The sequence below is a fragment of the Pelodiscus sinensis genome, chromosome 6 (assembly GCF_052426305.1).
Source record: "Pelodiscus sinensis isolate ZL-2025 chromosome 6, ASM5242630v1, whole genome shotgun sequence".
NCBI classification, from domain to species: domain Eukaryota; kingdom Metazoa; phylum Chordata; order Testudines; family Trionychidae; genus Pelodiscus; species Pelodiscus sinensis.
Genome location: NC_143057.1, coordinates 112058927 through 112075482, shown reverse-complemented (window position 1 = coordinate 112075482; position 16556 = coordinate 112058927). Strand labels below are relative to the sequence as shown.

At 38.1% G+C, this 16556-nt stretch overlaps 1 protein-coding gene across 4 annotated transcripts in view; it reads left to right on the top strand.

Moving 5' to 3' along the window:
* The window catches only part of WDR7 (WD repeat domain 7), a 350838-nt gene that overhangs the window by 248416 nt on the left and 85866 nt on the right, over nt 1-16556 (top strand). The window lies entirely within an intron of this gene.

Here is a 16556-nt window from a genome sequence, read left to right as displayed (position 1 = left end):
CGACTGATGAAGGCTTGGGGTCCCAGTAAATGGTCAGGGTAACAGCCATGACAGAGAAGTTTACTCTAATAGCCTCTGTCTAGTGTGGGTGTGTGTGGTTTTGGTTTTTTTTTTTTTTTTGGTCCTGTTCCTTTTGTTGTTGCTGCTATTTTTCTTTTGTACTTTCCCATAAAATATTTCTGGTGGGTGGAATAGTCTATCCCCTCATTATTTTGTCCACTAATTAGGCATAATATCCAGTATGACAGTTTTGGGTAATTAACTTCTGACTCCACATCTCCTGTTGTTTAACAAGTGTAACCCCCAAGGAGATTACTTAGATTCCCAGGGCTCTGTCTGCTGGCAGCTCAGGGAGAGGCACACCGAGTTTGCCTTGGCTCCTCCTTCCCCTCCTGAACTCCCTGGGAGGGGCATCTCACTCCCTATGGCTTGCCGGGCAGACTCTGCCTCTGGTAGGGAGGGGGAGCCAAGGCAAACTCGGTGTGCCTGTCCCTGAGCTGCCAGCAGACAGAGCCTCGGGAATCTAAGTAATCTCCTTGGGGGTTACACAAGGATAATTTTGATGCAGTCTTTGAATCATATCAAATTTGCTTTTTTGTTTAGCCTAATCAATTTCCCATTTGTACCTTTCCCACCTACATTAGTTATAGTAGGTTACTGTATCAACTTTTACCTATTTTTACAGTTGGGCTAATGAGTCAGATAAATGTAGAGGCTCAATTGTCATGATAGGTCCCCCAGTGGAGAACTGAATGACCACTGTGATCAGAAGCCGGAGAGGTATAGGAGTGGTGTGAGAAGCAGATCAATCCTTTGTATTTGAGATCCCAACTGCTGTTTTTTCTCATGCATGCCTGGAGCCTACAGAGAGAAGGTTTTGGCTGGGCAGATTATGGGCGAAGGGGAACCTGAACTCATTGGGTAGGATGTGGCAGCTGCCAATACATTAAAGTGACCCAAAGTATTCCTATCATTGACTATTCAAAGAATAAAGGGCAGCATCGTGTCATACTCTACTGTAATATTTCTAACAACTCAGACAGAAACAGCCTGTTTTCTTCCATGATGTATATGCTAGATGAATGAAAGGCTAGTGGAAGAGTGTGTGAAACGACAACGTCAATGTGGTAAGCTAAGGCAAGCCCCAGGAGAGTGTTTATAAACAGGAAGGCCATTTTGAACTGAATCTTGAATGAATGATAAGCCAGTTGAGCTGTTTGAAGATGGAGGTATGTAGCAGGGCATGGCTGCATGGGAGAATGCAGGCAGTGCATTGTGTATATGTTAGATTTAAGATATAGTGGGACAGATTTTAGGGAAGCTATATAAAAAAGTAATTGAGAGAAGCCATCAAGAAGCCATCGTAAAAGGTAGCTGAAAAAAGAGATGAGGATGTCAGTGGAGGTAGTTGTGATGCTTCCCGGGGTACTCAAGACTGTGACTCACATCCTTAATCCTCTACCTCCAGAGTGAGGAAATCTTGCTTATGGTAACTGGGTGCTAGTTCCCTAACACCAGCAGCTTTCAGCTACTCAGTCTCGCCCCTGAAGACTGAGCCAGCCATGTGTTTGCTTCAAAATTTAGCAAGAACTGCACCTCGGTTCCCGAGTTCTCTTGAACCATTCACTGTGACATCTAACCTCTGGCCGTAGCTATTCACAGAAATCCCAGATCCTCCTATCAGCTTTACCTTAAACCAATGGATTGTAAATGCACTTGTAATGAAACAATGGAAAGTTTATTTAAGGAAAAATAGAGATTACACTAGACGCAAGGGAAAAAATGGTTACAGAATAAAATAAAATACCAGCTTGGCCTACACTTTATCTTCTTATCTTATAAAAGTAAGTTTTCCCTCTGACATTCAGTCTGTTGCAGAGATGGCTGGCTTCACAGGAACCAAGATCTAATTGTTCATGAAAAACACTTCTGCTCAATAAGATGTCTTTGTGAATGGATTTAGAGTGCTCCCCTCTCGCCCCACCCCCTCCACGCACACACACACACACACACACACACAAGTTATATTGAAATAGTCTTTTGTCTTTATTGATATATAGGGCAATCCCTGTCTGTTATGATGTTCCTTTTGTATCTCTAAGTGGTTTAGATTGTTTGAACTTGTCTTTCATAGTTTTCCATTGACTGTTCTGTTATGGGGCTATAGTAGACTGTTGAGCCTTACATTACATCACTGGCTAACCAAGGATAGGTAGCTACTTCTTCCTGTAGGATTAGGCGGTCACCGAGTAATATCACTCCCTGGTGATTCCTTATAACTAAAAAACCATACATATATAAACTTCAGCATAATTACATTATTCCTTTAATATCACCCGAACACACATCATGCCATGATTATAAGCACTGGGAACTTACAGCTTCCAATAGAGATGTTATATGTTAACCTTAATTGACAAGTACCCTGTAAGCAATTTATTTGATCTACTGAGTTGTTTGCAAAGTATTGTTTGCTAAGGGGCCTATGTGTCACACTAGCAATAAATGAATGCAGCAATGTGGGGAATGTGTGAGGAGGCGTAAAATTCTGAATCAAAGATAAAAACAAAGTTATGGAAGGTGAAGGCAAATCAAAAGTCTGTATCAAGAAGAAAATTTTGGGATGGAGCTATTAATAATTTGTTTGCAGTCGTACTCACAATACATTGGATGCTAGAAAAAGATAAAATAATGGATGCTGAAAAGTAAAAGCAGTGAACATGAGTAGAGGAAAGAGTTACAACCAACAAAGAAGATAGTATTTGCTTAGATCCCGATATTAAGTTTTAATAACACAGTGTGTGTGTTACAAAAAAATGAAAAGATTTTCCCAAATTATGCTACAGCCTTTCATCATCATCCAGCTAACCTTCTGTAGCAATCAGTTTAAATCCCTTTGGATGACTCATTTCTAAAGAAGGGAGAGGATCACCTAAGGAAGATGGACTAAAATATAGGGACGCTACAGTAGCGATCATGGAGATGTTTATAGGAGAAGTGAGCATCATGTGTAGCAAGGCTAGAGTAACTGGCAGAATAGAGAGGACATAATTGTTGTGAAAAGAGAAAAGGGCAAAAACTGGGTAGGGGAAGATATATCCAGGGACTTAAAGTCAAGGACAAAAATATTCATGCAATGGGGAAAGTGAAGAGTACAGAGGCTTTCAGAGAGGAAGTGGGATCTTGGTCTTGATGACTGGCAAGCAAGATGAGTTTGATGACATTTTATGAGCAGATGGGGTACTGGTTCATACAATTCTATGTCTTCTCCAGTAAAACTAAAATTTCAGTTCCTTGAAATAGACATAAAGACATGAAAGTACTGTTATGGTAAAAGATTCAAATATTTCACCTCTCAAACTATAATTTATTGAATTTATCTGTGACCTGAAACTGCTGCTTATTATCCATTAAGTGCATCTCTAGACCTTATTATTAGCATGTAGATATTTAAATGCTACAAAATTTGTTAATTTGATATGCTACCTTTACCCTATTTCTTGTTGGGGTAACTTTAATTAACTAGAATTGGATTTCCTGACTTCCTCAGATTAACACATAGGATTCTTTCCAGCCACATGTTTTTAAGTAACATCACTCACATGGCTTACAGCATTCACCCGTAAAAAGCTTGTTGCATCTGCCCACACATAATGTCTCTTCTATCTCCACCCTCCTCTCCCATATATTATTTTCAGTTTCAAAGACTAAGGGACTATTCAGTGTATCTTCCAGTTGAAATAATCATAATCAAATATATAACTGAAATGAATGATGTTACTCTGATATTAGGGTGGCCAAACCTGAACCTCTATACTTGGGGGATGAGAAATTAGGTCTTGTAATTTGATGTGCCTTTTTAATATTTATTGTTATGGCATGGTTGCAATAATATTTTGTTACCCAGAGGCCTTCCTTTCTCATATCACAAATATCAATTCTCATATGAGTAATCGTTCTTCTGTCTAGTAATCTGATACCAGTGTGACTATTTGCACAATTAAGGTTTTGCAGAACTGGTCTCCTGTTTTTTTTTTTAATTACTGTTTGTGTTTATTGTTATAAAATTAATTATTTTGCCTGAGATTTATCCTTTAATCTCTTTCCAAATAGATTTTTATATAAAATGTTTGTATATCTCCTATATTTTTCTTTATTTAGTTAAGTTTTATCTAATAATGCAAACTGCTACACAAAACAAACATGGAAATAGAGAAACACTATTATATATTTATAATTAATTAAATATAATTAAATAAATTATAGTTGATGCAATTGGCAGCCAAAGTGGTTTGTTTGTGTATTAGATAAAACAAAATTGTTGCATTTCATATGTCTGCGCTCTTTCCTATTTAAAAACAAAATAATACCTAATAATGCTGGACAATATTTGTGGCTATACATCATGTGTCTGTTGAGATAAGATTAGTTTCCATTCATAGCTACATGAATCCTGTGAAATAAATAAACCCCTAACTGTAGCACACAAAACATTAGCTTCCTGCTATGGGAGAACTATGTAAATATTTATTTTATTATCCTCTAAATGGAATCTAGAACATTTTAAAAGCTGTGTGTATTATGGTTCTTGTGCAACTACAAATTAAGTTTTTTGGTATTTATTTGATACAAAAATCAATTTTAAAGGAAATATAACTGCTAGTTACAGTTAAATATAATTGACACAGAAATGAGATATAATTTCGTACCTTTTTATCGCATAGAATAAAAACATGGAAACTATTTTTTTATCTTTTATATTTTCAAATATATTGAAAGTTTAAACTTGCACAGTTCAGTACTTTACATTTCTACTTATTAAGTGCATTGCAGTCAATTGTGTGGACCATCTACAACGGGTATATACTATATAGCTCCATTTACTTCAATGATGCTTTATATATTTGCACCAAATGAGGCTCTGCTCCTTCAGACCTATTATCAATTTTTAGGATACACGTTATAAATACTAACTTGTATTTTTAATATACATTTTATATTGAATGTAATAATTTTTCCACTTAAAAATATAGTTTTTTAGCCATGCAAATACTTGTAACATTCAGCCTGAAGTGCTAAATGGCAAACTAGACTAACGGCTAGAGGGGAAAAAATCACTACTAAAAGAAAAATGTACGGTATTTTGAGCTTTGCACTTTGACTAGGTAAGAATTTAAACTGAAAGGAATACAGTATTTAGAAATTAAAAATAGAAAAGTCATACACGAGTCAGCATGGTGTTAACATGGTGATTTAAAAATTAATATGACCATATTGTTGCTCATAAGAAATGCAAGTACAGGTCTTCTCTTCAGTAATTATTGTTTTTTTATCAGTATATGGCTGATATTCATAGTATTCTGCTTGCCATGCAGCTGCATGCCTTGTCTTCGATAATTGTCTTTCAATCATATTGGGGATTTCATGAAGATTTCTGGACATGTTTTAAAGCATGTGAGAGATGAGTACTGAAAAAACATTAATAAATGATTTAATGCATGCATCATGTATGCAGTGCCTTGAAATTGGGGTGTACTGTTGAACTTATGAATTGGTATTTATATATTTATTCTGAGATTATAAATATTTGAGCATCATGAATAATAGTGTAGTAATATCTCCAGATAACTCTACTAAGTGTTAACAGAAAATAAAACTATAAACAGATCTGTCACAATATTTAAAAATGATTAGTTGGTTTCATATTTGATTCTAGTGAGTCCGTTATTTGCAAAAACCTTAATGTCAGCTGATCTCTAGCTGTATAGTCCATTACATCTAGTAAACTTGTAGTTTACCCCCAAAAAATTATTAAAAAAAGATCTTGATGATTTTTTAAGTTTTTTGGTATTTATACATCCTATAAAATTAAAAATGTGTAATATTTCAGTGTAGACATTTTAAAGGTGCTCTGAATCTGTTTTTGTTAAATAATTGATTGTTTAACTGGTAGATACAACATTCCTAGAATATTAAACACTACCATATACTTTTACAAGCCATGCTTTTAGAGCTAAAGTTTAATTCATTCTTGTGTTACATTTGATATTTCACTTGCATTTCTGCAAGATTGCTGCAGTATCAATGGCTTATAATGATTGTGAACCTTTTAAGAACACATGGACAATAATTAACTCTGCAGGTTGCCTTGCTTCTGTAAATGCAACTAATCACCATTCTCTATCAGTCTTCAGATGACTAATTCCATTTTACATTGTTTATAGATAAATATTGATAGCTTACCGTATAGCATATTTTTAGACATTGTCAAAATAAAATTTCAAGATGACTCAGTTTGTGCTATTTAATGTGGAAAAATGTAAGAAGAGGAATAATTTTTGTCTGAATTTAGTTTGATTTTTAAAAAGTAAAGCTAAAATATTTTATGTCCTTTGGTCTGGGCTCAAAAAATATTAATCAACAATATACTGTATTTAAATGTAGGCTTTATATAAACTGTGCAAGTACAGTTATTCAGAAAGTAATTTTAAGTCTTGCTATTACATCCTTAGCTGTCATAAAGATTAGTATGGCTCTCTATACACAGAGCACAGAATAAATGAATGTATCAGCATGTAGCCTTGAGGAGCCCAATACAATTTTCATCATGATAAATTGCATAATAAGCGAGAAAGTGTTTGCTTATTAATCCATAACAAGATTTAGATTGAAAATGGCCTGTTACATCCATGACAGGTACAGTAGTGTCTTGAGAAGGACTAAGATGGAAAGAAATGGAGCAACAATGTGTGCAGGGGGTTAAGTATGCATCTTACCCTCCCGGTGCCCTGCTGAGCTGCCCCTTTTTGTGCCTGATTTACCGTGTACACAATAACAGCGCACAGCTGCCTTGCTTCTGTCTGTGATGTTAAGCACGCTTTTTGAAGGAGCTTTTATGTCAAGCTTGTGCTTTTTAAAAAATTTCACTTCACATTTATTGACAAAGAAAAAACACATGCCGTGTTTATCTTCTTTTCTTCACTGAATAAAATACATTTCTGAGCTGAGATGTGCTGCAGAGCTTTGGATAACTCTTCCACCCTTCTAGTCCAACCCCTCCCCTCTCCCGCACACACATGCACACTAAAGATTGCACTATCCTAGCCATGCTGACTGGAACTGTTCACTCATGAGGATTAAGAGTATTTTTCTAGCATTAATTAGGCTTTGATTTCTAGGCATAGAGGACTATGGGGATCATTGTTGTCTATAATTTTTCTTCTTTGAATTAAAAACTAGTTTGGTTTGGATTACTTTATAATGTGTTATCAACATTTAAGAACAAATTGTATTCTCTTCAATGTGTGTATATAAATGGAACAAATAATTAAGTAGTACCCTTTTCATTTTAGTTGTACATGAGTAAAGGAGTTTTTTGTTCTATGGTAAAACTGCAGCATAAATTAAAGGGCTTGAATAGTTTGCAGATATAGGGCAATGGTTTTAGAGTGTAACCTTTGTAGCTGATAGTTGGGGATTAAAAAAAGGAAAAACATGAGCTGGAGAATAGAAAAAGCTTTTAAGGATGATTGGGTGACTTTCCATATATTTGGGCTACAAAAATACCTAAATCTGGAAGTGGCAAGGGATCTGTCACCATTTCAATTATAAGCTTAATTTTTTTTATACCTTTAGATTCACGTTAAGCTGAAATTCAGTCTAAAGTTAGAGACCTAGAATTACTAAATAGGCAGTACTGAGTAAGGATGTTAGATAGTGGGTATAGAACAGTCGACTAATCTCATGAATTCTTAGTGGTTAGTCGACTATTATGTAGTTCCCAGGAAGGCAAAACAGTCCTAAGTTCTATGCTGTTATATCCTGTGGGAATGCTCATTCCTGATCCTTTATTTTGCCATCAATTCAAACTTGTTCATGTCAGCGAGAGAATGCTTTTAAAAAGCAAATTAGACTTTGTTTATAATGTTGCACAAATATAGTGTCCTCCTTTCTCCATTTTCTCCCACTGTCTTGTTTCGTGTTGTCGGTCTAATTGTGTAAGCTACAATGAGAGAAAATTGCTGGGTTTTGGCTTTTCGCTCAATTCCTTTTGTACAGCAGCATTTCATCATCTGGAAAGTATCTGTCTGACCTAACAGCCACAGGAAGAAAGGGACACAAAAGAAGCCACGTTTCATCCTTAGAACAGAAAGATCCAGAACAAAACCTCATCCTTGTAATTTCTCTTGCAGAAGGTTACTAGACTGGTCATGGTTGCATGGCTGATAAAAAATTGGTGGCGAACATGGCTTAAGTTGGGGATGGGGAATCTTTTTTGAGTCAGGGGCTGCTGATCCCAGGCAAATAGATTTTGTGTGCTCCAGCACTATGCTGGGATAGCGGGAGGGCTGGAGTACCAGTGCAGGTTCCCCAGTGCTCGGGGGGGGGGGGGCGGGGAGCGCTGAGTCTTGGGGGCCGGGTCCAGGTAAGTCAGGGGATGCATGTTCCCCGCCCATGGCTTAAGTATTCCACTGCATGACTGGAATCCATAAGTTTGGTTTCTGTCTTGAGTACTCTTTATAAAACACAAATACGGAATAAAACACACACTCTTTTTGTATTCAAATTTCATGTTTTTAATCCTGTGCCATTTACTAGGCTGCTTTAGAATTAACAGTGGTAAGTGACTGTTCTGTTGAAGTTTGATTGCTGGCTATTAGATAGGGTAATCTTCCGTGGGCGTGCATCAGTCTTAAAGAACTCAAGCAAATGGAGCAAAATAGGACTTAGCAGTGGTCTCTGACAAAATAAGCATGTGAAGGTTTTAGAGGGATGCACAAAATCCTTTCCATTCCACACACAAAAGCCATCATAGAGTCGCATCATCTGACATCATAGATACTGACATCCCATGCCCTTAGTGTTGCTGACTCTGTGCATCAGGGTTTGGCCTTATGTTAGATGCGTAGCCATAAGTGAGAGTTGCGACAATATCATTGTCAGCAGCAGCAGCAATGGACTACCAACATTAGATAGCGGCCAAACTATTTATGCTGACATAAAAATGCAGTAATCAAACTTTGCACCTGACTTCACCTTACAAAATCCAAGAAATTCAGAGTTCTGGTTCTCATCTACTAATTCCCTTTCCCCTAACCTATCTGCTTCCTCTGTGTTAGCCTAAATTGTTTTTCTCCCTCTCATTCTCTCTCTCTCTCTCTCTCTCTCTCTCTTTCTGTTGCCTCCAAGTGCACGGTAGTCCTGAACATCTGTATTATGACACAGCAGATAGTTCTTTGCTTCTTTTGTTTTGGAAAGCTTAGCTCCCCAGAGCTGCAAACAGTTGACTTGAGTTTAAAGTAAATTATAGCTCCCAATAGCTGTATAATTGTTCATTTTTTTTTAAATGTAAATCTCATCATTTCAGATAGAGGAAATTCACTTTCAGAATCCTCCCCTTTTACCTCTCTCTGCCACCCTCTGAGCTGGGGATTGTTACCATTTACGACTGGGGCCCCAGGCCTGGTAGCCAGGACCCCGGACATGGAGGGGCCAGCAGCCAGGATCCAGCTAAAACCTGAGGGGGCTGTAGCACCCCTACACCTCTAATCCCATGCTTATGGTGTCTCTGGTTGATAGCAGCACACTCATATGATTGGCACTCTTTCATGTTTAAGACAAAGCAAAGTGCTGACCTATAGCACTGGATAGTGCCTCACCAGGAAAAAAGTGCCACCCTTATAACCTCACAGAAACCTGACAGCAACAACTTCAAGGTTGCAACCCACAGGTTAAGATCCACTCTTTCCCAGTAACCCAACAGAGGGGTGGTATTTTCCCCCCAGCAATGCTACTTAATTATTACAACTATCTAAAGACTTGTGTTCTTGTACTTTCTCTCAGAAAGTTGTTTCCTAGACAAATAATACCATCACAGCAATATTTATTAATTTAAAATCTGAATATTTAAATTGGAGATCCCTCTGATTACATAGTAATATTTTTATTAAGAGAAAAATGCCACACTTCTACTAGAAACAGGAAAGTAAAGGTTTTTCTCTGATGAGAGGATGTGAAGGTTTTATTAATTGAAAGAATATTAGATGGAAGCCCCTTTTAGGTGCAATAAGCTGAAAGAGAACCTTTATTCTTATTGAGAAGATTATTCAAACTGTATGGCATTCTGGAAGGGGGAATTACATGGTAGGGATTTGGAGCATTTGGGCATGTAAGGACAACAGTGGCACGTTAATCTCTTACACAGGGGATGGAATGCTTACTGCAGCTGTTTGGTAACATTTAGCCACAAAAATCAGTTATCTAAGATAGGACTAATTGGTTTTATGTATCTAACCATGGAAATATGAATATTGTGTGTGGCGACGAGTCATGCAGGCAGATGTGGGATACTATTTCTATGGGTCTTTTCATCTGAAAATCCCCAAAGCCCTTAAAATATAGGTATTATTATACCCATTTTATAGATAGAGAAACTGAAGCACAGTTGCAGTTTGTGGCCTTTTTCAACACCACACAGCAAGCCTGTGCTATAGCTGTGCATAGAAATGAGTTCTGATTCCAAAGCCTATGGTCTATCTTTAGATTCATATGCTTCCACATCAAAGTAGGATTGTCAGACTAGGAGAAGAGTGTACCTACAATCACAATACTGAAACAGACAGTTGATTGGTAAGAGCATGCATTTGTGTCCTAAAGCCCTACTGAAATAAATTTTGGACTGATTTTTTGAAAATATGTTTTTTATTCGTGTATATCTGTGTATGAGTAGGCGGAGTCTTAATCTGAATTCAGGATAGTAACCCATAGACTCTGACACAGCTCTGATACCAAGTGTCAGAGGGGTAGCCGTGTTAGTCTGAATCTGCAAAAGCAGCGAGGAGTCCTGTGGCACTTTATAGACTAACTGAAGTGTTGGAGCATAAGCTTTTGTGGGCAAAGACCCACTTCGTCAGATGCATGTAGTCTGATGAAGTGGGTCTTTGCCCACGAAAGCTTATGCTCCAACACTTCAGTTAGTCTACAAGGTGCCACAGGTCTCCTCACAGCTCTGATACCGGCTTCCTTTGTGGCCTTGACAGAATCACTTAACTGCTCTGCCTCTGTTTCCACATCTATGAAATAAGAACAATAATGAAGTCCCCTGGTTACAGGAGTGTGTGAAGAATACATTATGTTAATAAAGACCTTAGAAAATGCAGTGCCTGTGACAGGGTCAGGCTAGTGGGCTAGATTAGAAGGGCGGAGGGGAGAGAGGCAGCTCTAAAAAGCAGAAAACCCTCCTCTAGTTAGCCAGAGCCTACTTCAGGGCAGCCAGCAACAGCTCCAGTGGTGGAGTAAGAGTGTCCCAGACAGGCTGCTATAAATTAATTAAGGGCCAACCGATTTCACTTGAGGCTGCCATGGGGCCTTGTTTTAAAAAGCCTTCCGTGCTGGGGAAGGGAGGAGAGTGGATGAGGAATCTGGAGGAGGCAGAGGGGAAGTGAGAGCTGATGAGGATAGAGACAGAGAAGGTGATAAACAGAATGTGGCACTGCCAGAGAACTCGGTGAAGGTTCCAACAGGAAGTATTTGGGCTCCCTTCCCCAAGTGGCCTGAGAGCCTAGCCAGTGGCTGAGGAGGACTGGTTACCCACCCCAGGCTGACTGGGGCGTCTGCCCCAGTACCCATTTAGCCAAGGGACAGAAGCCCAAAACACTGGAAAGGGCAAGTGTGACCTCTGCTGCAGTACATAGACTGCTGGGTTATAAACAAAGCAGGGGTCTGGGACACAGGAGTGGGTCTGATCTTGCCACAGCACTTATGTATTTACACTCAGTCACTTTGCACATTTGCATTGCTAACATAAACAGGAGAAACAGCCATGCCCAATCTACCTTCTCCAGAATCCTGAGGGTCGGTGACCCGCTTAAGCAGTATCAGCTAGTATCAGCTTTGCCTAGCTTCTCCTACCACCACCACTGTGTCAGCATTGGCCCAGGATTGTCCCAGGCAAATCTCTGCTTGGCATCTTTTGTTAAGCATTATGGTATCACAGTAAGTTCAATAAAAATACTTAGTGATCCACCTTTTAAATGTAAACTGCACCCCCACAATGCTGTCCTGATGCAGCTTGCTGTAGCAATGGTTATTCTGGGGGCAGGGTGCTAGTCCCTTACATTCCCTAATGCTTGCAGAAAAATTCTAGCAGTTCCCTGCTTGGGAACATGAAGCCAAGGGAATCTGTAATTTCTCCCTCCCCACTAGCATACCCACAGTGAGCAATCTGAACTCCAGCCCACATACAGTGATTATTTTTATTTGGGTTATGGTGTAATTTTTTCCCCAAGCTTTGGTTTGATTAGGTCCCACCATATTTAATGGTTATATCCATAGACCCAGTTTTCCCAGAGTTGGGAAGCCTCCCTTATGTGAAAACAGCTTTAAATTCCAACCAGAACTACACTAGTCCCGTCAGTGGCAGCTGTAAAAAGAGATGTGCTTCCCACCCATTTGTGGGCTATATCAGCCAGCGTCTGGCCACCAGGGGTATGTCTAGACTGCATACCTCTGTCAGCAGAGGGATGCAGATTAGGCAGGTTGACATTGCAAATGAGGCAGGGATTTAAATATCCTGTCCCTAATTTGCGTAAAAATGGCCACCACGTTTTGCCGACAACACTTTGTCAGCAAAAAGTGGCAGTCTAGAGAGGGATCTGTCGAGAAAGAAAGCCTTTTTCGACAGATCCTTTATGCCTCCTGCAAGAAGGCTTTCTTTCTTGACAGATCCCCCTCTAGACTGCCACTTTTTGCCAACAAAGTGTTGTCGGCAAAACGCGGCGGCCATTTTTATGCAAATTAGGCACGGGATATTTAAATCCCTGCCTCGTTTGCAATGTCGACCTGCTTAATCTGCATCCCTCTGCCTACAGAGGGATGCAGTCTAGACATACCCTAGCTTAGAATGTGACGTTTGCAGCTAAACCTCATCGCCAGATTGACTTTTTGCCGGTGGAGCCCAGCCAATGAATCTTGACCCACTATATTAATGTATACATTGGGGCTGTCAAGTGATTAAAAAATTAATCACAATTAATTGTGAGGTTAAATAATAACAGACTACTATTTATTTAAATAATTGTGGGTGTTTTCTACATTTTCATACATATTTTCTGTTTGGCTAGATGTTTCCCATTGGGGTGCAGCTATTGGATTTATTCCTGCTTGTGCAAATTTGACTGAATTTTTAACATATGCCCAAAACAAGTGGCTTTTTAATTCATTGTATACATTTAAATAAATTAAATAATTACTATTCTGAATCAAATTTCCTGAAAGGGTTAAAATAGAGTATTTTGGGCTTCTGTAATGCCACTGGCAGTAATTGGGCGGGGGGGGGGGGGGGGGGGGGGGGGGGGGGGGGGACAGATGTTATACATTATGCAAATGACTTTAAAGTGTGATAGGAATTTGTATCTGATTGGGACAATACATATGTTATGCCAATCTTTTAAGGATGTGGAAAGAATGAAATTCCCCTGTAAAGGAATATATTTGGCTTTAAGAGACCTGTGCTTCCCTGCAAATACTAGCTTTGCATCTTCCTTTGTTTTGGTTTGTGTTCTGGGGGCAATGTGGTTGTTCCATCACACACAGCTTTAGCTCTGAAAGAAGACATACAGACCAGCTGCTAGAGGGGGTTAATCTCCGGCCACATACTTACTACCACTGAGTGTTGTAAATGAATGAACGAGAAACCTGTTGCTTTTCAGAAAAATGCATGTCTTACAAAATACTGGGAGGAAATATACTCCTTACAGAAATATATGAATTCTGGCTTATGGGTAGAAATACTGCCTGACATGTGCTTCTGAATTTTTCAATGAATACACACGGGAATCAAAGCAGTGCTTCTAGATAACATTAGGATAAGATTGTTAATCTAGTTTTTCATATGCTTTCATCACTCCAGAGTCTGCAGAAATGCCTAAATGATTTTTTTTTTATTCAAAGAACTGTAACAAATAAAAGATAACAGGAACATCTATATAGTGCTATTCTGAGAAATACATTCATTGTTATATTCTTTATATTGCAAATATTGATGAGGATATGAGATGAATAAAAATAAGCAAGCTCTTATGTATTTTTGTTGAATCTAGTATTTATCCCTTATCCATGTATTGCTGCTACATAGTTTGACAGTGGCTCAAATAGCTCGCTTGCCAGAGAAAGCTTTAACCAGTTCTTGGCTGGGCTTGGCATAATTTTTCATATGTAAGCTACAAGAGTGTGCAGTCCTGTTATGTTGCAGACTTTCAACACAAACAAAAATCTACAATGAAAAAACTTCATTATGTCACAAGCAAAGTTGCTAAGTAAAGTTCAAGAGGAGCTTTGTACTACTGGGACACATTTCCCCCCCCTCCCCCAAAAAATAATAAAAAAAAGAACTAAATAATATGAAACAATTTTGACAGGAGTTTGGGCACCCACTTCCTACTCAAAACATGAGAGAGAACTCTCAGTAAGTAACTAAAGCACCTACTTTTACAGAGGGAAAAATAGTTCCAATAATTTTTTAAACCCACTAAAATAGTTAGGGCATATACAGTATACTTAGTGGTCTGGAATAAAGGCACTCACAAGGATTTGTGGCTTTGTCACTTACAGTATAAGTAATTGGCTATCCCAGAATCATGCCAATAGCCTTTATACCAGACTTCATTAATATATATTCCATATAAAACATGAGCAGAGAATTAAACAGGATAGATTTTTTTCAAAAAAGCTTATTTTTATTGGAAATATTTGATCTGAACATAGTTCAAAAAGAAATATAATCTCTTTATGGAGAAAATAGCATTTCACATTTTTGTATCCGTTTTTTCCCCTTGTGCTCACACCTCCTCTTGTTAGGCTGTTGAGAGGTATACTTCATCTCTTTCCTCCCTGTTTCTGAAAATGTGCATTTGCTCCAATCCACCTTCCCAATTATACTGATTTAAATAATGCAATTGAGAAACATCTCATCTGACCTAAGGACATTTTTAACTACCCCAATGGAGAATTAGAAATAGTTCCATCTTTTTGCCTGGCATATTCGACAATATCAAACATTTACATTGTGACTCAGACATTATTGGTATGGGGCCTTACAAGTTGATGGAGTGTTATATATTTTTTTAGAGCTTGAACAAAGGTATTGATGCTTGCTTTCTTGTCATTTTGAGGATTTTGAAGTTGAACTCTGCCTCAGCTTTGTAGTAGAACAATACAAAACATGGTATACTACAGGTTTTGTTTGTTTGTTTGTTTTGTTTTTTAAAGCAAGTCTTAAAATTCTTAACTTCTCTAAATGTGTGTGTTTTATAAGATGTGCCATGAACAAAATACAAGATTATGTGAGAGTTAATGGAATTGTTTGGGATAATCTTCAGCATTCTCTCATTTGCCATCAGAGCAAATAGTAATAATAAGCCAATAAAGCAGCTTTGTGCACTCCGGCAGCATATAGGATAAAAGGGGCATGGCTGAGATGTAACTTTGCTGAAAGATTCTCTGCTATGAAACAGCTCCACAGAGAACAGTTGTGGCTCCATATAGTTTAGAGTAGTCTTGAGGCTGCTCTAACTTACCCTGGAGACTGAATTGGCCCCCAAGCAACCGCAGAGATCAGAGAAGTGCAAAGGTGGATGTCGGTTACCTTTACCACCTTGCCATTCGACTGCACTGAGCAGAGTTCTGGCAGATACAATCCAACCCAGAGTGAATGTGTGAGTGTTGTGCCTAGGGATTTAGAAAGGAGGTTGACTTGGTTTTTTGTTTTGTTTTTTGTTAATCAATTACAACATTAGTTGTGTAAAATGTTTGCAATCATTACTCACCTGCAGACTTTATTAATGGGAGTAATCTGATTGAAAACAGTGTGACTACTCACATGAGTAAGGGCTGCAGGCTTAGGCCTCTGGTTGTATTTCCAAAGAGATACTGTGATCATTTTGTATTGCTTTGTAATAAGTTAATTAAATATTTTAATGAGACATAACTTACAGATTGGGAATGGCCTCAGTGCTGACAGTTTAGAATTAAATTGTGTACAATTTAAATTAAAGATGAAGTTTGATAAATTTACGTAATTGGGCCTGGACAGTTTTAAATGAAGATATTTTTATCTCTTGTGTATCTTTTAAAGTCCTAATGCATCTGAAATCACATTAGTAGAGGAAAAAGCTGCAGATTTTACTACTTATGTAACAAAAATAATCTATTCTCAATGTGCACTTAAATGATGTAGTTACTTTCATAAAAAATCGTAGTTTTATGAACGTTAGCATTCCTGTATGTATAAATGTAAACTGGGAAAACAGCTAAGACAGTGAAGTTATGCTAAAAATCAGGGCCTCATCACCAGCCAATCAGTGTTGCTTATTTGCACATGCTCTGAAAAAGCAATCTTCCCTTAATGTGTATGAACTTCTGCCACACCCTATGTTCATGAACAGGGATTGCTGATAGATGAGTCTACCTTGGTTTTAGTAGCACTTGGATTATTTTAAAACAAAGTAATTCTTTCAACAGAGGAAACCAAATTGAATGAATTTGATATTTTCAATGTC